We start from the raw sequence: 10,463 nt of genomic DNA, 5'->3' as shown, positions 1-10,463 counted from the left end.
TGTCTACACACACAATCCTATATAACTACTGTATTTACTGTCTATACACACCAGCCTATATAACTACTGTCTATACTGTCTATACACACCATCCTATATAACTACTGTCTACACACACAATCCTATATAACTACTGTCTATACTGTCTATACACACCAGCCTATATAACTACTGTCTATAATGTCTATACACACCATCCTATATAGCTACTGTCTATACTGTCTATACACACCATCCTATATAACTAATGTCTATACACACCATCCTATATAACTACTGTCTATATACACCATCCTATATAACTACTGTCTATACACACCATCCTATATAACTACTGTCTATACACACCATCCTATATAATTACTGTCTATACACACCATCCTATAGAACTACTGTCTATACTGTCTATACACACCATCCTATATAAATACTGTCTATACACACCATCCTCTATAACTACTGTCTATACACACCATCCTATATAACTACTGTCTATACACACCATCCTATATAACTACTGTCTATACACACCATCCTATATAACTACTGTCTATACACACCATCCTATATAACTACTGTCTATACTGTCTATACACACCAGCCTATATAACTACTGTCTATACTGTCTATACACACCATCCTATATAACTACTGTCTACACACACAATCCTATATAACTACTGTCTATACACACAATCCTATATAACTACTGTCTATACACACCATCCTATATAACTACTGTCTATATACACCATCCTATATAACTACTGTCTATACACACCATCCTATATAACTACTGTCTACACACACAATCCTATATAACTACTGTATTTACTGTCTATACACACCAGCCTATATAACTACTGTCTATAATGTCTATACACACCATCCTATATAGCTACTGTCTATACTGTCTATACACACCATCCTATATAGCTACTGTCTATACTGTATATACACACCATCCTATATAGCTACTGTCTATACTGTCTATACACACCATCCTATATAACTAATATCTATACACGCCATCCTATATAACTACTGTCTATACACACCATCCTATATAACTACTGTCTATACACACCATCCTATATAATTACTGTCTATACTGTCTATAAACACCATCCTATATAACTACTGTCTACACACACAATCCTATATAACTACTGTTTATACACACCATCCTATATAATTACTGTCTATACACACCATCCTATATAACTACTGTCTACACACACAATCCTATATAACTACTGTATTTACCTTCTATACACACCAGCCTATATAACTACTGTCTATACTGTCTATACACACCATCCTATATAACTACTGTCTATACTGTCTATACACACCATCCTATATAACTACTGTCTACACACACAATCCTATATAACTACTGTCTATACACACCATCCTATATAACTACTGTCTATACACACCATCCTATATAACTACTGTCTACACACACAATCCTATATAACTACTGTATTTACTGTCTATACACACCAGCCTATATAACTACTGTCTATACTGTCTATACACACCATCCTATATAACTACTGTCTACACACACAATCCTATATAACTACAGTCTATACACACCATCCTATATAACTACTGTGTATACACACCATCCTATATAACTACTGTCTATACACACCATCCTGTATAACTACTGTCTATACACACCATCCTATATATAACTACTGTCTATACTGTCTATACACACCATCCTATATAACTACTGTCTACACACACCATCCTCTATAACTACTGTCTATACTGTCTATACACACCATCCTACATAACTACTGTCTATACACACCATCCTATATAACTACTGTCTATACACACCATGTTATATAACTACTGTCTATAAACACCATCCTACATAACTACTCTCTATACACACCATCCTATATAACTACTGTCTATACACACCATCCTATAAAACTACTGTCTATACTGTCTATACACACCATCCTACATAACTACTGTCTATACACACCATCCTATATAACTACTGTCTATACACACCATGTTATATAACTAATGTCTATACACACCATCCTACATAACTACTCTCTATACACACCATCCTATATAACTACTGTCTATACACACCATCCTATAATAACTACTGTCTATACACACCATGTTATATAATTACTGTCTATACACACCATCCTATATAACTACTGTCTGTGCTGTCTATACCCACCATCCTATAATAACTACTGTCTATACACACCATCCTACATAACTACTGTCTATACACACCATCCTATATAACTACTGTCTATACACACCATCCTATAAAACTACTGTCTATACACACCATCCTATATAACTACTGTCTATACACACCATCCTATATAACTACTGTCTATACTGTCTATACACACCATCCTATAATAACTACTGTCTATACACACCATCCTATAAAACTACTGTCTATACACACCATCCTATATAACTACTGTCTATACACACCATCCTATAAAACTACTGTCTATACACACCATCCTATAATAACTACTGTCTATACACACCATCCTATATAACTACTGTCTATACACACCATCCTATATAACTACTGTCTATACTGTCTACATACACCATCCTATATAACTACTGTCTATACACACCATCCTATATATAACTACTGTCTATACACACCATCCTATATAACTACTGTCTATACTGTCTATACACACCATCCTATATAACTACTGTCTATACACACCATCCTATATAACTACTGTCTATACACACCATCCTATATAACTACTGTCTATACACACCATCCTATATAACTACTGTCTATACACACCATCCTATATAACTACTGTCTATACACACCATCCTATATAACTACTGTCTATATACACCATCCTATATAACTACTGTCTATACACACCATCCTATATAACTACTGTCTATATACACCATCCTATATAACTACTGTTTATACACATCATCCTATATAACTACTGTTTATACACACCATCCTATATAACTACTGTCTATACACACAATCCTATATAACTACTGTCTATACACACCATCCTATATAACTACTGTCTATATACACCATCCTATATAACTACTGTCTATACACACCATCCTATATAACTACTGTCTACACACACAATCCTATATAACTACTGTATTTACTGTCTATACACACCAGCCTATATAACTACTGTCTATAATGTCTATACACACCATCCTATATAGCTACTGTCTATACTGTCTATACACACCATCCTATATAGCTACTGTCTATACTGTCTATACACACCATCCTATATAGCTACTGTCTATACTGTCTATACACACCATCCTATATAACTAATATCTATACACTCCATCCTATATAACTACTGTCTGTAAACACCATCCTATATAACTACTGTCTATACACACCATCCTATATAATTACTGTCTATACTGTCTATAAACACCATCCTATATAACTACTGTCTACACACACAATCCTATATAACTACTGTTTATACACACCATCCTATATAATTACTGTCTATACACACCATCCTATATAACTACTGTCTACACACACAATCCTATATAACTACTGTATTTACCTTCTATACACACCAGCCTATATAACTACTGTCTATACTGTCTATACACACCATCCTATATAACTACTGTCTATACTGTCTATACACACCATCCTATATAACTACTGTCTACACACACAATCCTATATAACTACTGTCTATACACACCATCCTATATAACTACTGTCTATACACACCATCCTATATAACTACTGTCTACACACACAATCCTATATAACTACTGTATTTACTGTCTATACACACCAGCCTATATAACTACTGTCTATACTGTCTATACACACCATCCTATATAACTACTGTCTACACACACAATCCTATATAACTACAGTCTATACACACCATCCTATATAACTACTGTGTATACACACCATCCTATATAACTACTGTCTATACACACCATCCTGTATAACTACTGTCTATACACACCATCCTATATATAACTACTGTCTATACTGTCTATACACACCATCCTATATAACTACTGTCTACACACACCATCCTCTATAACTACTGTCTATACTGTCTATACACACCATCCTACATAACTACTGTCTATACACACCATCCTATATAACTACTGTCTATACACACCATGTTATATAACTACTGTCTATAAACACCATCCTACATAACTACTCTCTATACACACCATCCTATATAACTACTGTCTATACACACCATCCTATAAAACTACTGTCTATACTGTCTATACACACCATCCTACATAACTACTGTCTATACACACCATCCTATATAACTACTGTCTATACACACCATGTTATATAACTACTGTCTATACACACCATCCTACATAACTACTCTCTATACACACCATCCTATATAACTACTGTCTATACACACCATCCTATAATAACTACTGTCTATACACACCATGTTATATAATTACTGTCTATACACACCATCCTATATAACTACTGTCTGTGCTGTCTATACCCACCATCCTATAATAACTACTGTCTATACACACCATCCTACATAACTACTGTCTATACACACCATCCTATATAACTACTGTCTATACACACCATCCTATAAAACTACTGTCTATACACACCATCCTATATAACTACTGTCTATACACACCATCCTATATAACTACTGTCTATACTGTCTATACACACCATCCTATAATAACTACTGTCTATACACACCATCCTATAAAACTACTGTCTATACACACCATCCTATATAACTACTGTCTATACACACCATCCTATAAAACTACTGTCTATACACACCATCCTATAATAACTACTGTCTATACACACCATCCTATATAACTACTGTCTATACACACCATCCTATATAACTACTGTCTATACTGTCTACATACACCATCCTATATAACTACTGTCTATACACACCATCCTATATAACTACTGTCTATACACACCATCCTTTATAACCACTGTCTGTACTGTCTATACACACCATCCTATATAACTACTGTCTATACCCACCACCCTATATAACTACTCTCTATACACACCATCCTATATAACTACTGTCTATACCCACCACCCTATATAACTACTCTCTATACACACCATCCTATTATAACTACTCTCTATACACACCATCCTATATAACTACTGTCTATATACACCATCCTATATAACTACTGTCTATATACACCATCCTATATAACTACTGTCTATATACACCATCCTATATAACTACTGTCTATATACACCATCCTATATAACTACTGTTTATACACACCATCCTATATAACTACTGTTTATACACACCATCCTATATAACTACTGTTTATACACACCATCCTATATAACTACTGTTTATACACACCATCCTATATAACTACTGTCTATACACACCATCCTATATAACCACTGTCTATACACACCATCCTATATAACTACTGTCTATACACACCATCCTATATAACCACTGTCTATACACACCATCCTATATAACTACTGTCTATACACACCATCCTATATAACTACTGTCTATAGACACACCATCCTATATAATTACTATCTATACACACCATCCTATATAACTACTATCCTATATAACTACTGTCTATACACACACCATCCTATATAACTACTGTCTATACACACCACCCTATATAACTACTGTCTATACACACCATCCTATATACCTACTGTCTATACACACCATCCTATATAATTACTGTCTATACACACCATCCTATATAACTACTGTCTATACACATCATCCTATATAACTACTGTCTATACTGTCTATACACACCATCCTATATAACTACTGTCTATACACACCATCCTATATAACTACTGTCTATACACACCATCCTATATAACTACTGTCTATACACACCATCCTATATACCTACTGTCTATACACACCATCCTATATAATTACTGTCTATACACACCATCCTATATAACTACTGTCTATACACATCATCCTATATAACTACTGTCTATACTGTCTATACACACCATCCTATTTAACTACTGTCTATACACACCACCCTTTATAACTACTGTCTATACACACCACCCTATATAACTACTGTCTATACACACCATCCTATATAACTACTGTCTATACACACCCTCCTATATAACTACTGTCTATACACAACCTCCTATATAACTACTGTCTATACACACCCTCCTATATAACTACTGTCTATACACACCATCCTATATAACTACTGTCTATACACACCATCCTATATAACTACTGTTTATACACACCATCCTATATAACTACTGTCTATACACACCATTCTATATAACTACTGTCTATACACACCATCCTATATAACTACTGTCTATACACACCATTCTATATAACTACTGTCTATACACACCATCCTATATAACTACTGTCTATACACACCATCCTATAATAACTACTGTCTATACTGTCTATACACACCATCCTATATAACTACTGTCTGTACACACCATCCTATATAACTACTGTCTATACACACCATCCTATATAACTACTGTTTATACACACCATCCTATATAACTACTGTCTATACACACCATCCTATATAACTACTGTCTATACACACCATCCTATAGAACTACTGTCTATACACACCATCCTATAGAACTACTGTCTACACACACCATCCTATATAACTACTGTCTATACACACCATCCTATAGAACTACTGTCTATACTGTCTATACACACCATCCTATATAACTACTGTCTGTACACACCATCCTATATAACTACTGTCTATACACACCATCCTATATAACTACTGTTTATACACACCATCCTATATAACTACTGTCTATACACACCATCCTATATAACTACTGTCTATACACACCATCCTATATAACTACTGTTTATACACACCATCCTATATAACTACTGTCTATATACACCATCCTATATAACTACTGTCTATACACACCATCCTATATAACTACTGTCTATAATGTCTATACACACCATCCTATATAACTACTGTTTATACACACCATCCTATATAACTACTGTCTATACACACCATCCTATAGAACTACTGTCTATACACACCATCCTATATAACTACTGTCTATACACACCATCCTATATAACTACTGTTTATACACACCATCCTATATAACTACTGTCTATACACACCATCCTATATAACTACTGTTTATACACACCATCCTATATAACTACTGTTTATACACACCATCCTATATAACTACTGTCTATATACACCATCCTATATAACTACTGTCTATACACACCATCCTATATAACTACTGTCTATATACACCATCCTATAGAACTACTGTCTATACACACCATCCTATATAACTACTGTCTATACACACCATCCTATATAACTACTGTCTATACACACCATCCTATATAACTACTGTATTTACTGTCTATATACACCATCCTATAGAACTACTGTTTATACACACCATCCTATAGAACTACTGTCTATACACACCATCCTATAGAACTACTGTCTATACACACCATCCTACAGAACTACTGTCTATACACACCATCCTACAGAACTACTGTCTATACACACCATCCTATATAACTACTGTCTATACACACCATCCTACAGAACTACTGTCTATACACACCATCCTATATAACTACTGTCTATACACACCATCCTATATAACTACTGTCTATACACACCATCCTATATAACTACTGTCTATACACACCATCCTATAGAACTACTGTCTATACACACCATCCTATATAACTACTGTCTATACACACCATCCTATAGAACTACTGTCTATACACACCATCCTATACAACTACTGTCTATACACACCATCCTATATAACTACTGTCTATATACACCATCCTATATAACTACTGTTTATACACACCATCCTATAGAACTACTGTCTATACACACCATCCTATATAACTACTGTCTATACACACCATCCTATATAACTACTGTCTATACACACCATCCTATATAACTACTGTCTATACACACCATCCTATATAACTACTGTCTATACACACCATCCTACAGAACTACTGTCTATACACACCATCCTATAGAACTACTGTCTATACACACCATCCTATATAACTACTGTCTATACACACCATCCTATATAACTACTGTCTATACACACCATCCTATATAACTACTGTCTATACACACCATCCTATATAACTACTGTCTATACACACCATCCTATATAACTGCTGTCTATACACACCATCCTATATAACTACTGTCTATACACACCATCCTATATAACTACTGTCTATACACACCATCCTATATAACTACTGTCTATACTGTCTATACACACCATCCTGTATATAACCACTGTCTATACACACCATCCTATATAACCACTGTCTATACACACCATCCTATATAACCACTGTCTATACACACCATCCTATATAACTACTGTCTATACACACCATCCTATATAACCACTGTCTATACACACCATCCTATATAACTACTGTCTATACTGTCTATACACACCATCCTATATAACTACTGTCTATACACACCATCCTATATAACTACTGTCTATACACACCATCCTATACATATACATTTATTTTCAGGACTCTGACGTTGCTCGTTCAAATATCTCTTTCTTAATTTCTTCCTTTTATTTTTATTTTGGAGATGTGTGTTTATTGTTTTGTATTGTTAGGTATTACTGCGCTGTTGGAACAAGGAACATAAGCATTTCACAACACCGTGATAACATTTGCATAATATATGTACGTAGCCCAATACAATTTAATTTGTATCCCCAAATGTCACCAGTTGTGAACTAGACATGTGTTTTTTTCAGTTTGTAGGCTCTGTGATGGCCCTCCGTCTTCCTCCCTCTGTCTTTCATCCAGATCTCTGTTGGTTATTTGGGGATTTGTTGTAAATAAGCCCAAGTGTTGTCCAATTGGTAGAGAAGGAGATGAGAATGTAACATAAAAACACCACTCCTTCTCACTGGTCTGGTAGAGAGAGGGGTTGTGGTCTGGTGGAGAGAGAGGGGGTGTGGTCTGGTGGAGAGAGAGGGGGTGTGGTCTGGTAGAGAGAGGGGGTGTGGTCTGGTGGAGAGAGAGGGGTGTGGTCTGGTGGAGAGAGAGGGGGTGTGGTCTGGTGGAGAGAGAGGGGGTGTGGTTTGGTGGAGAGAGGGGGTGTGGTCTGGTGGAGAGAGAGGGGTTGTGGTCTGGTAGAGAGAGGGGGTGTGGTCTGGTAGAGAGAGGGGTTGTGGTCTGGTAGAGAGAGAGATGGTGTTTTCTGGTAGAGAGAGAGGGGGTATGGTCTGGTAGAGAGAGAGGTGTTCCTTGCACCTCTTGGACTCTTGACCTCTTGGTTTCTCTTATTACATAATTATTATCCAAGATACTCCTGACCATTACACATAACCGAGACTATCACTGGCATCACATGATTCTATATTGTGTTACAGCACATCTGATCAACTCCCACTGTTTCCACAGAACTCTGAGTGTCATGGTGACCTAGGTCTACTGGATCACAGTAGTTCAGATGAGAATTTCAATTAACACCCTTCCTTGCAAGCTGTGGATTATTCAAACACTCAACCACTCTGATCGATTTTCAAATAATAAATACGTTATATATAATTCCACACTATGAGGTTGGGATAATACGGTGACATTTTGAAAATGATGATAATACCCTTTTAGTATAAGAGCTGTTTGAAAAGATTTCAGCCTGTGGGATGGACTTTTGGCCTGCCTGATGACATCATCATGTTAATCGAAAACAATCCCAGTAAGGTACTTACTTAATGGTTACCCAGAAGTGATTTGATATTGAGATGAAAACAGTCGCGTTGGACTTTTAAGTGAATCGCAAATTAGTTGCCACTGCACATCAGAAGCCGAGAGGCAGAAGATTCCTGACAGACCAAATATAAAAGCTGTGGTCTATTTTAGGACTCCGGTTGTCCTCTTTATCACAAGGAGAATGACAGACACAAGAATATGCAGTCTGATCTATGATGACGTTCAATTAGTCTGATCCACACAGACAACTACAGAATAAAAGTTGTTTTTTTCTTCTGAAAAGGGGATGGAGAGTGTAAATAAATGTTGAGTAGGATGAAGCTGTGCTCATCTGTTAGTTTGCAGAGTTATAGCCTAAGATAAGATACAGATGAACTCAAATATCAGTTTTAGTGATTGATGATTGGATGTGTTTATGTCCAAATCACTGCTGTAAAATGAAGGGTGTGACTTTGGATGCTTTTAGGACAACTGGGAGTTCGGGAGAGGGGGGGGGGGTCATGACTTCAGCGATCTTCAGGTCGGAAGTCTAGAAAGACATCCGAGTTTCCGACTTCCAATTCCGAG

The sequence above is a fragment of the Oncorhynchus tshawytscha genome, linkage group LG03, assembly GCF_018296145.1.
Source record: "Oncorhynchus tshawytscha isolate Ot180627B linkage group LG03, Otsh_v2.0, whole genome shotgun sequence".
Taxonomy (NCBI): domain Eukaryota; kingdom Metazoa; phylum Chordata; class Actinopteri; order Salmoniformes; family Salmonidae; genus Oncorhynchus; species Oncorhynchus tshawytscha.
The sequence above is the reverse complement of the archived record's forward strand: the minus strand, read 5'-3'. Positions refer to the sequence as shown.